The following is a 14,724-nucleotide window of genomic DNA, read 5'->3' on the forward strand; positions in this document are numbered from 1 at the left end:
TCGTCGTTAAATTTATGACTAAGGATTAAAAAAAAAGAATGAGAAAGAAACTGCAGTGCTGCTATTCTCTGGGAGAGTGCATTTCTAATGGACATAGGATATCCCATTGGGCCACACATTTCAGATTTTCTACTGCCTCCTATTAACGACAACCTAGTGGTTGAGCTTTTTCTACATGCTCATTTGGAAGACTTTTCTAGGGTCGAGTATAGCCTCTACATATCAGTGCTCATGACAGAGATACCCAGGGACTTCTGGGAGAAATATTATAAGAAGAGTGGGGACGAAGTTGAAACCACTTGGAAGGTGCAGTAACTTAGGCATCCACACGACAAAAAGCAAAGCTGTCTAACCTAAGGGTGTGAGTAGTAGATGTGGAAATTTGCCAAAGTATGTGCATGATACACTTATCTGTAAAGAATGGAAGAGATGAAACAAAAAGATTACATTTACAGACATAAGTCAAGAAAAAATATTTTTGAAATAAATATAATTATTTTGTTTTACTGGAAATGATATGCAAATTTAATGTGTTAATTTGACACAGGCTTGTTTATAATAAGACATTTCATGTAAATATCCTGACCTTAAAACTAAATAATTATTTGTGTTTATTATAGATTTGACAATTTAGTGAATACAAATATGTAGCTTCATTTTTCCTTCTTTGGTTTTATCTAGTTAGTTTTAGCATATTTTTTTTAGGCCATTTTGAATGTCAATGTGTTATATAAATGATTAGCTATGCTTTTAATGCTGAGTGCTGTGGGATGTCCTGTGTGCTATAAATATATGTAGCTATGATTGATTTGATAAATAAAATGCTGACTGGCCTGTAGCCAGGCAGGAAGGATAGTGTAGGTGGGACAAGGAGGAGGAGAATTCTGGAAGGTGGAAGGCTGAGGCAGGGAGACGCATGATGTAAGAAACCGGTAAGCCATGAGGCAAGGTATAGATTTATGGAAATGGATTAATTTAAGATATAAGAACAGATAGCAAGCAGCCTGCCATGGCCATACAGTTTATAATTAATATAAGTCTTTGTCATGAGGCAAGGTATAGATTTATGGAAATGGATTAATTTAAGATATAAGAACAGATAGCAAGCAGCCTGCCATGGCCATACAGTTTATAATTAATATAAGTCTTTGTGTGTTTACTTGGGGGACTTGAGTGGGAGAGATTTGTCCTGACAGTGGACCAGGCAGGACCAGGAAAACTTCAGCTACAGCTGAGGTTGTTTTTTTGTTATTTTTGCTTTGTTTTTTTTGAGACAAGGTTTCTCTGTGTAACAGCCCTGGCTGTCCTGGAACTCGTTCTGCAGACCAGGCTGGCCTCAAACTCACAGAGATCTGCCTGCCTCTGCCTCCCAAGTGCTGGAATCAAAGGTGTGTGCCATCAACAACCAGTTAATTCTGAGTTTTTTTTTCTTTTTTAATTCTGAGTTCTTAATAAATTTGATATGTATGTCTTTTATTTGTTCTGTGGGTGAGATATCGACTTCCATTTGTTGTTGTTTAGAGAAATCCAACATCCAAAAATGTGTCAGAAATCACAAAATTAAAAATTTATATTAATCGAGAGGGCGAGCTCGCGGAAGCCGCGCAGGCGCACGGCAGCCGCTGCAATGGCGCTGCCGGGCTCCTTGAATAGGTATCTGCTGCTCATGGCACAGGAGCATCTGAGGTTCCGCCTGCCGGAAATAAAGTCTTTACTATCACTGTTTGGAGGCCAGTTCACTAACAGTCAGGAGACTTATGGAAAGTCTCCTTTTTGGATTCTTAGCATTCCCTCTGAAGATATTGCAAGAAACTTAATGAAACGGACAGTGTGTGCCAAGTTCCATTTCTGCATTCAGAGTCTACATATAAAATAAAGATCCACACGTTTAATAAAACATTGACTCAAGAAGAAAAAGTCAAACGAATAGATACCCTTGAATTTCTGCCATTTGAAGGAAAAGTGAACTTAAAGAAACCACAGCATGTATTCTCTGTTTTGGAAGACTATGGTTTGGACCCAAACTGCATCCCTGAGAGACCACATAATATTTATTTTGGTAGATGGGTGGCCTCCTGATAGCATCTGCTCACTTTGGTGCATATGTGTGTGGGACAGACATAGACTACAACACAGTTCACGGCTTGGGAAAGGCTAGTAGAAAAAAACCAGAAATGGCGAGGACCAGATGAAAAAACATCAGGGCAAATCTTCGTCAGTATGGCTTAGAGAAGTTTTACCTTGATGTCTTGGTTTCAGATGCCTCTAAGCCTTCCTGGAGGAAGGGAATGTATTTTGATGCAATCATCACAGATCCTCCAAATGGCATCAGAGAATCTACAAGAAGGTCAGGTTCACAGAAGCAAATACCAAAGGGAATAGAAAAACGTCCAGAAAGCCACGTTCCTGTCTCCTTGAGTTATCACCTGAGTGACATGTTTTTTGACCTATTAAACTTTGCAGCTGAGACCCTCATACTAGGTGGAAGACTCGTCTATTGGTTACCTGTATATACACCAGAGTACATTGAAGAGATGGTGCCCTGGCACCCTTGCCTGAAGCTTATTAGCAACTGTGAGCAGAAACTTTCCAGTCACACGGCAAGGCGCTTGATCACAATGGAAAAGGTGAAAGACTTTGAGAACCGGGACCAGTATTCACACCTACTGAGTGACCATTTTCTGTCATACCAAGGTCATAATTCCTTTCGTGAGAAATATTTTAGTGGTGTAAGAAAAAGAATTGCCAATGAAGAAAAATCTAGCCAAGAGTGAAAATATGATGTTAACAATCAAGAAAGAATAAGCATTTTATTGAAAAGACTTTTGGAAATGAATTTATGTGTATGATATAGAAAACCCTGTGCTATTTTATATAAATAACTGCTATGAATCAAAACTGAATAATTTCAGAATGATCTTTGTTTTAGAGACTATTTTGATGGGTCTTTTGGACCTTATTAAGTTTCAGGGACTAATACATATTGATGGACTTGGTGTTTATATTTTTTACAAAGAAAATACTGTTAACTTTTTAGCCATATCTGCCAGATATATAGTAGGCAATTAATAGTGCTTTAGAATATTTTCATTTTGTAAATTTGCTTGGTTTGGTGTTTAGTTGTAACTGTTTTTCTTTGCTACCAATAAACTTTACTGAGAATTTCTAAAAAAAAAAAAAAATTGTATTAATCTAGGCATGATATAATATTACATTATTAGATCAAAGATTCCTTGTACATTCCAGGCATTGTTATAATTAGAAATACTAATCCAGTTAACATTCACCACAACCATTAAAGATGGTATTTTCCTATTCTCATTTGTAGAAGACTAAACTGAGGTGCAGTGTATTCATGAGTTTTGCAACAAATTAGACTCAGATGACAAATAGCAGAGCTGAGATCTGAATTCACAAAATGTAAGTATGGAGAGCTCTTTAAAACCAAGTGTAGTCATTGTCTTTCAGTGTATAACTCTGTACAAGAATACACTTTGATTAAAATTACAATAGTTTTCTTAGCTAATGGAAAAATCCAATATTATTAGTTTTGATAAACTCTTTCACAGTGTCATCTAACACTTTTGGTGCTTATATTCAGAAATTTGGTTTTTTATTCATTTTAATTTGTTGGAGAATTTGCTATCTTTGTACTAGTTGTTAAATAGGGCATAGAATCACCAAGAAATGAAAAGTGATTTAATTAAATGTCTGTAATGGATTAGCATATTTTTCCTCTGGAATAAAGTTGAAAGCACTTCAATGTATTGAAGTCAACACTTTATGAAATAAATGGAGGAAGCACACTCTGCTCTGTATATCATGCTGCTTCAAGCTTTCTGCCTTCAGAGACATTCACAAGAAGCTAAGGTGTAATGTAGATAGCAAGAGGGCCGTCACTGAAAGCAGAGAGGCTGCCTCTTTGCTATTGGAAACCAGGGTCTCAGACTGGGAAGACAAAAAAATCAATGCTAAGAAGAGCAAGATCTTAGTGAATGTAAAAATTAATAGTCTTAAAAAATGAAGTTATGTTTAAATGAAAATGGAATCTCAAGAATCCTCATTTTCTATTTGCATCTACTACCTCAGTCTGATCTCCAAAGTGTTTTTGTAAACAGACCTGCACATACGAAAATGTCTGCCAGGTAAATTACAGCACCAATGAATCCCTGTAAAAATATAACAAGGGCCATACATCCTACTTAGATTTGATGTTGTGATTGTAGTTACTGTTTTCCTTAACAATACTTAGTAATTACTTGGGAACTAACTTTTAATTCTTGATACTGAGAAAATTAAATCATCATTCTCAAAATCTGTATAAAATGGCACACACACAAAAAGAACTTTTCACTGCATTTTTCGACTCTTAACTATGGAAACCACAGGTTAGCTTCCTCAACAGAAGAGTTTTGACATAAATGCAATGGGGTCCTCTGTTTCCTGTTATTTGGGAGAGAATGGTATTTTTTATTTATCAATATCTAACTGAAAGACTGGATCTTTTGTAACTTTAATGAAAACTCTTATGCTTATTTTATAGTGTTGTTATTTGGTATCAAACAATTCAAAGAGAGTTCTTAAGGAATGGATGATTTAGAAAGCAATAAACTACTAAAACAGACATGATAAAAGTAAAATCAGGCACAAATATCTATTCTTCTAAATACTTAGATACAATGAATAAATTGTAACTAAAATCACACACACACACACACACACAAACATTATGACAAATCAATAATATTTTAGTATTTCAAGTAGAGAAATGGCAACTAAGAACACAAGTTGGTGCTGTTTATCCACAATGCTGAGTTTTAATTTCTAGGTAGAGACAAAAGATTTCCACATTCTGGAGTAGTTGAAACATAGACTTATAATAAAGACAGTTATTCTAACCTTTGATGATAAAGGGATTGCAAAAGGCTTCCACTGACATAACACAGACCCTAATCACATCTCTGATCAGAAAGAGAAATTCTCAAGAGAGTTTAAAACTATGTTTGTCATGTATGAGTTTTAGGTCCAATCTTAAACTATTTGTATGTGTGAGTTGTTTACATGTGAGCATTAAGATAAAAATGTAAATATTGAAATGATTCCTGTAGTTGTATGTATAGGCATACAGATGTGCAGAAAAGAAATGGAAGTCCAGGAATAAACTCTTACAGTTTAATTATGACAATTTATCACTGAGAAATCCTCAAAGATGGACCTGACTATATACAACGTGCTGTACACTGCATACTTTAGGTGGTGAGGAGAGGAATAGAAGAAGAGGAAGAGGTGGGGGAAAAGAGAGTAGGATGGGACAGCAGATGAGCGGAAGGGAGAGGAGGAATGAAGATGGAAGAGGGAGGAGAGAGTATTAGGAAGAGGGGACAGCACAGAGAGAAGGAAAGGGGAAGGGATAAAACAGGAGAGGATATGGTAAGTTAGGAGAGGAGAAGTTCATTTTAAGGGAGTCATTCATAACTGTGCAGGTTTACTAAGTCCAGGTCCTGCAGGATAGGTCAGCAGACTATAGACCCAGGGAGGAGATAGGTCGGCAGGCTATAGACCCAGGGAGGAGATAAGTTGGCAGGCTGTAGAACCAGGGAGGAGATAAGTTGGCAGGCTATAGACCTAGAGAGGAGATAGGTTGGCAGGCTGTAGACCCAGGGAAGGGTTGTGGTTTTAAAGTCAATCTTTGTTCTATTTGGCTGGTCAGATGAGGTTTACCCACACTGGAGAGCATGTTCTGCCTTTTCAAAGTCCAAACCTTCAAGCATTAGTCTCATCCAAAAAGCACTGTGACAGCAGCATACAGCATAATAGTGGATTAAATGAGAATTGTGACAGAGATGACTTAACATATAAACTCAAGCATCTTTCCCCCATTGTGGGCCTTGAAAAAATGGAATATCCATAGGCAAAAGAATGAATTCTTTGCAAAAAAAATGAACTCAATTAACAAGAAAAGTCATAAAAATAATTAACATCCTTAAAGTGCTGAGAGAAATGATCTAGAGTCTGATGTCCTGCAAAAGCAGCTCGTCTAGATGAGCAGGAACAGGTATACTTTTAAATATTGACTTTTTTTTTTCGTACAATATATAAGTTTTTTCTCCCATAGCCACCACTCGTTGACCACTCAATTCCATGGTTTTCCTCTCACATAAAAATAAACAAACAAACAAGGAAAAATCATAAACCCACCAAACACACAAAAAAATAAAAACAAAAAGCAAAATCCCATGGAATCCATTTTGTGTTTGCCAGCTACTCCTGAGCATGCTTGAGCTACCATTAAATACCTAGTGCCACTCCCTTGAAGAAAACTGGTTTCTCCCTTTCCCAACAGTTATAAATCACAAATAACTTCTTGGTTAGTGGTGGGACTTTGTGTCCATTTCTGCTTCTCCATGCTGAGATTTTATCTGGTTGAAATCTGTTCAATTCTTGTGGCTGCTCTCAGTCTCTGTGAGTTAATAGGTCCACTAGGCCTGTTGTGTCTGGAAGGCATCATTTCTTTGGAGTCACCTACCTTTGGCTCTTTCAGTCCTCTCTTCTGCAAGGATAGGAAGAGTGATACAGAAACCCCTTTTAGGCCTGACAGGATTTTTATTTGTTTGTTTGTTTTTTATTTGTTTGTTTGTTGGTTTGTTGAGTGAGAGAGGCTTTCCTCTGGCTGTCCCAGAAATCTTTCTGTAAACCTTGAACTCAGACATCTGCCTGCCCCTCCTTCCCCAGTGCTGAGATTAAAGGTGTGCACCACCACACCTGGTTCTGTTTGTTGTATTCTTAAAGATCACTTAGAGAACATGCATCATATCTCCTTAATGATTCACTTCAGGAAGAAATTTGTGTTCCGAATGTCAGGGCAGGAATCATAAATGGATGAAAGAAATGGGTATTGGTAAATATGTTAATAAATGTAAGTTAAGACTACTATAAAAATAGTGACTGAGCTTGTGGAATTACAAAACAATATGTATCTATAAAATTCAGTTATTTATGAATTTTACCTGGAGAAATAGTGTGATAACAATATGTACCACAAAACCTCCTCAGTTTAGAGGTGTAAGATGAGTCAGTAGATAAAAGACAAAATAATGTACACTTTCAACAACTCAGAGAAGGAAAAGGGAAAAAAGATGCCAAGTGTGTGTGGTGATATTTTTTTTGTGCTCTAACAAATAAAGCTTGCCTAGGGATCTGAGGAAAAAGCCAGCCACTATATTAAATATAGAGGTCAGGCAGTGGTAGCACATGCCTTTAATCCTAGCATTCAGGAGGCAGAGATTCATTCAGATCTCTGTGAGTTCAAGGCCACACTGGGAACAGAGCCAGGTATGGTGGAACATGTTTTCAATCCCAGCACTAGTTAACTATAGAGGTTTGTAGGTCTGTACAGACAGACAGGAAGTGATAGAGCTGGGTAAAAGAAGAAGTGATGTAGCTGGGCAGAGAGAGGAAGTAAGATGGCAGGGCACAGAAAGGTGTATAGGCATGCATACACAGGAAGTAGCTCTCTCTTGGGATGAGGATTTCCTAGCGGTAAGAACTTGAGGCTGGCTTGTTATATTCCTCTTATCTCTCAGCTTTCACCCCAATATCTGGCTCCAGATAATAAGACCGTTTAGCAATTCATACTACACAAGTGAAGATAGAAAAGATAAAGAGAGTAATAATAATTAATAATAACAAGATAGACGAAAGAAATAAAGCAGTAAGATGGAATGAACTTAATAATTTGGGGATTTAGTTCAATGGTAAGTGCTTGTTTAGCAAGGGCAGGCTTGCTTTCCTTTCCTGCTATAGGCTATTTTAAAAGTTTAACACATAGAGGTGTGATACATTGGAAATTGGAAATAAAATGATGGCCATGGCAGTGACTACATAAAAGAAGCTGGAATAGTTTTATAATTCTCAGGAAAACAGTTTAAGGCAAAATCATTGTTAAGGTTAAAAAGGGTCTTTGTATAATGACACGTTAAAAATGCTAGGAAGGTATAAAAAGAGAAAGGTACAGAAATTAATTTCCTATTATTAATGCACGTATAGTTCTCAAAAGGTTTAACAGCAGATTAGACTTACTTGAGCAAACTCCTTTTTATTCCCCGATCTCTCCCCTTGAAAGTTTAGACCACATTTCTTTGATGAAGCCTTCCAGTGTTGATCCTGTTCTGCTCCTTTCTCCATCCCTCCTTCTTTGCTGTTGTGCTGGATTGTATATTGAGTTAGAGAGAAACCTCACAGGAGAGTTGTCTTTTATGTGTCTGTGAGTGGCATGTACCCTTACAACTATTACAAATTAATAATCATCGTCATCTGGAGTGAAAATAAAACATAAAAAGTCAACCTTTCAAGCAAAAATGAGTTAGCTTCCTAACTTGAATTTCTGTTCTTTAACTATACCTTAGAGGTGCCTTCTTATAAAATCTGAGAAACTTTTCCAACAAGTATGTTATTTAAGTCAAGAGGAAGAGAAGGAATAACCTCCTGAATTGCCTGGTTTTAGCAGTGAAAATTCAAGAAACTCTCAGGACCAGAGAAACTGGACAAGTTGGTTGTCCCATATCATCCTCCTTTAAGACATGAGAAGCAAGTGCCTTTGAATGCAAAAAAGTGAAAAAATAATAGAAAATTAACTTTCCCCATCAAAGTCCTATATTCTTATTTTTTAAAAAGCTTAAGTTTTAGACATTAAGTATTTATTCCAATTTGATTCAGTATATAACAAGTATACTTCTTAAGTGAAAATCTTACATAAAAGAAATGAATTTTCATTTAAGTTCATATTTATTGTGGAGAAATCTTTGATATTTACATTTTCATATATAGAGAAAAATTACATCATTTTTCAGACACACAAGCATATTCTAAGTTGGAGAATATAGAGTTATGAAGTCAATTACCATTTCTTGAATGAACATGTCAGGAATGTTTCAGAGCCTTGAATTTGCTTGGGTGGACAAGCTATGTTTCTAACCAAAGAAGTAGTTAGAATAGACAGTGGAAATCACAAGTTAAGATGGCAAGTTTCTAAATTACAATGGAAGCATAATTCTATTCCCCAAGCAAATGACCAAACCTCTTATTTCTCAGAATTTAAAGTATATTTTTCATATTTAGTAACATAGGGAATGTAAAATTTCCCTTTGATCAAAACGATAAATATTTCTGGGACACTATTAAAAGTGTTCACCCATTGACAAAATTATCCACTAAGTGCTCTGCAGTTTCAAAGAGGAGTAACACAATACTCTGCCTTCAAGAGGTTCACAGCCTTTTAAAGTTAAAAGAAAACAAACATATTCATGACAGTTGCATACAATATAACTCTATACAAATGATGTCATCATTATAATGTGAAAGAATTTACAAAAGTGTAAGTAAAAACATAGTTCAATTATGAGTTTCTGTATTTATTAACTCATAAATCCAAATCCTCAAGCATCCATTTTCTGCTTGGCACTGTTTGGCATGGCCTATGAGCTGTCAACAACAAATGAAGGCTCTAAACATCATGCAGCATTCATTATATTAGGAAATAAAGACAATGAATATGCACTCAAGTATATAAAATTTATTTGTCACAAATGCAGAACAGTTGTTAACAAAGAAATAGGCATATGACATGAGCCAATCCCCTGAGAGGCTTGGAGAACTGAATGAGAGTTAGTCAGATGGGGTGAGGCCAGACAAGGGCATTCCAAAGTAAAGTTCCAACTTTCATGATTCTTTCCACAACATTTTCCAAATTTTACCTAAGTTATCACCAATCTGCTCTTGCTGTTCTTGTTAACTATCTTTAGAAGAAAATACTAATTTTTTACATCAACCACATTCCAACTCTTTAATATTTTAGCCTTTAGATCCAATGCCCGATTCCATTTTTTCCCTTAGCCCCACCAGACTTTGTATTTAATAATTTTTCTTCTGCAATCATTTTTATTGTCTCTTCTAGTCTTGATTCCTATTATTCCTCTGATATAGGATAAAGAGACCAGGAAATAAGAAAAAAGTATCCCCAGGACAAAGCTGTATATACTAGGATAACATATAGGGAAAAAGAACTAATTAAATTACAGAATAGATCCAGAGAAAGGGGGGATTACATTGGTAAACTTAATTTGCTGCAACATATTATATGTGATTCTACTCTTGTTTAGGATATATATACATATATATGTATATATATGCAACTAAAATTCAACTCTTTTTAATAAATAGAACTATTAGGAAAATAGATGCTTTAAAATAGCAACCATGTGACTTGCTTCTGTCTTGGCTGATGACCTCATTAGGATGGAAGCAACTATATGACTAACAGCTATCTTTACTAAGGTTAAGATGTACATGCCATGTAACTTCACCACCATCATGGTAAAGATGACCACATGATATAAAGCAACTAAAGCAACAATTATAAAACGTCTTAGTCCTACCTCTGAGCCCTCTGCTTATCACTGTATCTCCTTTTTAGATTAAGGAGATAGTAACATCAGTTTGCCAAAATATCTTGGATTAGAATGCATTTTTATGATTAAATATATTCAAGGTTTAAGATTATAAAGGTCTACTTAAATAAACAAAAGCTGACTTAAAGATGTATGTTGACTACTTATATCTTTGCCAACTGTGTTCAACACCAGATTTCTTGACATTTTAGATAAGAAACGTGTTTGATACATAATATATATTTGATAAATAAATTTTATAAATTCCCAGGATGTATTCAGGTTCACAGTAACTGACTTAAAGACAGATATCTAGTCTCTTTGTCTTTGCTCACTTTGTTAAGGTTTAGGAATTTGAATAAACTGAGACAAGCAAAAAACTGTGATATTCTATGGTGGTACACTATATAAGGATAAAGTTCCCAGTCTCTCCATGGACTGTATTTATGGTTTAAAGTATCGTTTTGATGCTAAAAGATCTTCAATTAAATCTTCAACTCAAAATTTTAACATTCAAACTTAACAGCTAAGGCAGTAACATGTTAATCTTATAAAAGCTACTAACTTGCTATAAATTGATAAAGATAATTAAGACATGTAAGTTAATGGTCTGTTACCTCATAAAGGATCAAATTCCTTAATGTTCTCAGAACCATGCTTGTAGATATGTAAAGTTCAAATGTAATTCACTTACAATGGCAAGCTCTACTGAGCCTCTAGTATATGCTAGACAGTTAAGCCTAAAGCAAATAACTAAGAACAAGGAAAGTTTGTTTAAATCATGTATAGTTAATCGATAATGACATTGAAGGAGAAAGCTTCCTGTGATAGACAGAAATGCCAGATCCTAGAGGTGACCCTAAGGTCTCCAAAGAAGATAATGGGGCACAGACAACTCTACTTGGATTGTGGTAACACTAACCACTAGGAAAAACTGTCTCATACCTTGCTTGACACAAAGGTCCTACCCAAATGTGGATACTTTTGGCTTATTTGCCCTACTTTGCCTGGCCAATGTTAGTCAATTTTCTTAAATTCCTTCTCCACAGGAAAATATCTGAGACCTTCTAGGTATGGCAGGTGAAGGCCAATGCTGTCCTGTGTGACTGCCAAACACTGACTACCTCTACCTCCAATGAAGCCACCAAGACTATGGGAGCCTTGGTTAACACCCCAGGTAGCAGTACATCTCTGTCATTTTAATTAATACATAGGTATTTGGATTATAATTCTTCCTATAACTTATCCTTCTCAGATCTCTGATGGCTTGGATGGCCAGGCTAACTACCTTTGTCTGTTTAATAGCAACAAACATACACATCTTACCCAAGACTTCAGAGGCCTTTTTAGTTTTTTGTTTCTAGAGTGGCCTGGTTTCCTCATGAGAAAGGCAGACACAGACAGTTTACCTGGCTGGCGACTTCAGGCTGATAAATACAAACTTGCAAAAGAGGTTTCAAAGTAACTTTTTACTCCTCCTTTATTTAAAGGAACTTGTTTGGCAATGACTGCTCTCAGTAATCAACCATCTGTGTCTCCTGGTAAATGATTAGAAAGAAAGAAAAGGTTTGAAGTTTATGTAAGTTGTGAGGGTCTAAGAAAGTGATTTAAGGTGTATAAATTCAAATCATAAAAGTATAAGAAAGTGATTTAAAGGATGTGAAAAATTAGAAATGTTTCAGACTTCTTCCCCTCTCTAGCTATTGTTATATCAAGACTTTGAAAGCTCAGAGTTTTAACATTAATCAGTGGTGTTCTGTTAAGGCGTTAGTCTGGCCATCATAAAGCACCGCTGCTAGTATCATAATCACAAGTACAAAAATTGAAATTTCCTTTTGTTGTCCACGAAGTGTAGACAAAAAATGCTTCTGACTGTACTGAGAACATCTTTATCCAACCTAGATAGCCAATCTTCTGGACAGAGTAAAAATAGTAATGCTTTTTACTCAAAATCCTTTTCGGGGTCCCCAAGATTTTACTATGAGTTTTTCCTATGACTAAAAGACACGAGTCTACTGCTTTTTCTGCAGTGTGGTTTTCAGTACAGATCACAAGCAGTAGTAATGCTAATATATTTTATCTCTTTTTGTAAACATAAAAGAATTCATGTAAGCTTCATAGACTCAACTTGGATTCACTTCTCACACATCCAGTAATCCTTAATTTCTCTATCTTCCTGTTCCTGGGGGTTGAATTTCTCTCTCTCTCTCTCTCTCTCTCTCTCTCTCTCTCTATCTCTATCTCTATCTCTGTCTCTGTCTCTATCTCTGTTTCTCTCTCTCCCCCCTGGTTTTAGGATTCTCCCAAACAATCAGGACCATAGACCTAAAAGTTTCAGATGTAGACCCAAGATAAAAATTTTCCCCTAAACTCCTTAACCTTACCCTCTCTCCCCAGCCTATCTGTACCGGCAGGTTTCAAGTCAACTGCGGACTGCTCCAAGGCTGCCTACAATGCACCAGACCCAGGTATTCCTTCAGAATCTGTATCCTCCAGGACTCCAAAGCAGCTAGCCCCAGGTGATCCAGCATTCCAGACTACTTCAATGTGGCCTTCAATTCCCTAGCCCAAGGTGGTCCCACAGAACCAGGGAGTCAAGCCAAACAGCCTTGACTACTCTCTCTAGTCCTTTGAACATCATTCCAGCCTTCCTGGGCCCAGGCAAATGATGCCTCATTTCATCAGGAAGTAGTTATAGAAGAGGTTACTTCTCCTCCTATCAACATAAGGCTGGGATGTTAGTTGTCAAACACAGGGCAAGTCTCAGTCAGTACCTGTGGCTTCTCCCAGCACTTCTCACGCTGACACCTGCATTAAACTTCTTCCTCCCAGCAGCTGGGCTTCTGCTTCCCTGCCACAAACCTGATTCCTATGTAACTCAGCCATTTTTGTGTGGGCTGCCTCTCTTGGTCAGCAGCTACTCTCTTGCTTTCCTTCTCTTTCTCTCCTCTCATGGTTCGATTTAGTCTGTCAGCCATGTTCAGCCTGAACTCTGCCTTTTATCTGTTCCACTGGAAGCTCTTCCTCAGGCCCCCCTCCTCCCTCTCCAAACCCTGCCCCTCAGAAAGCCGGCCAAGCAGCTGCTCCTCCCCCAGGCTGCTCCTCCCCTGGAGCTGCTCAAGATTGTACCTACAAGGTATTTAAGCTCAGGGCCACAGACTTGCCATGTGATTTCTCTTCCTTCCTACCCCTGCGATCACCCGGAAGCGCTTTGCTCAGATTGAACCTGGTCTTATTAATTCAGCCAGATTTGGTTTATTGCATCAGAGGAGAAACCCATAACCAGGGATTCAAAATACTTATCAATATCTACAATATATTTTCTTCCCTATATCTACAATAAAATCTTCTCCATACTTAAGGAGTACTAAAGTCCTCCTTCTTTCATTTCACTGTCTTATTCATTTGTTTTAATCCTTATTTTTGACATCTTAATTTGTGAATCGGCTGAGAAATTCATTTGGGGATTGCTATGTGCTTCACTTACCTTAAACTCTTGCAAATTTTCTGATTAAAATGAGATCTTTTGGTTTAGTCCCCAATTCAGTTAGTGTTACATGAATTAGTTCAGTACTGTAGACTATTGTGTCACGATTAATTCAGTTAATTTCGTCTCTACACAACAGACTTCCACAACACTGTGCTAGTAATTTTATCAATAATTTGTCATAGTTACAACTCTTATGTCATGTGTAGCACTCTTTACCTTGAACAATGCAAAACTCAGTCCATATATATAGGCAAAATACCAATTTACTGAAAAATTCTAGCAAAAAGTTTACTCATTTTAGTGATGATTATTTAACAAGTAAGGAAACTTATTTTGTTTGATTTTAATGTGTTTTTGGTGATATTTTATTTTGTAAATAAAAAAAGACAATTCAAATACATGTTTTGTTACAAACAAATATAAACTTTTTTTACTGTACATAGTAATTTAATAGCCAATTAAATGTAGAAAATTGGTGCTCTTGGAGAAGTGAAAAAACAAAAACAAAACAGAAATAATCTGTAGTGAGCAATTAAATGTATTTAAGGAAACATAATTTTATTCTCTTAAGTGACCCTTTACTTCCAAAAACTTAAAAATTATGTGTATATCTGTGTAAAACTGGATTCATATTTGAAAATACTATCCAATTTTTCCTATTTTCATATGAATTTGTCCTCAGTTTGTAAGTGCATCTGGATAGAGATATTAGCCAATCACATGAGCATATATGACTACTAAGATGACCACAATACTGATCTAACAAGAACAATAAAAATCTCCTATTTT

The 14,724-nt window shown here is 36.4% G+C and overlaps 1 pseudogene; it reads left to right on the forward strand.

Moving 5' to 3' along the window:
* Positions 1-1,627: 1,627 nt before the first annotated feature.
* LOC131905719 (tRNA (guanine(10)-N2)-methyltransferase homolog) lies at positions 1,628-2,774 on the forward strand (annotated as a pseudogene).
* Positions 2,775-14,724: the final 11,950 nt, after the last annotated feature.

This window comes from Peromyscus eremicus, chromosome 3, assembly GCF_949786415.1.
Source record: "Peromyscus eremicus chromosome 3, PerEre_H2_v1, whole genome shotgun sequence".
Lineage (NCBI taxonomy): Eukaryota > Metazoa > Chordata > Mammalia > Rodentia > Cricetidae > Peromyscus > Peromyscus eremicus.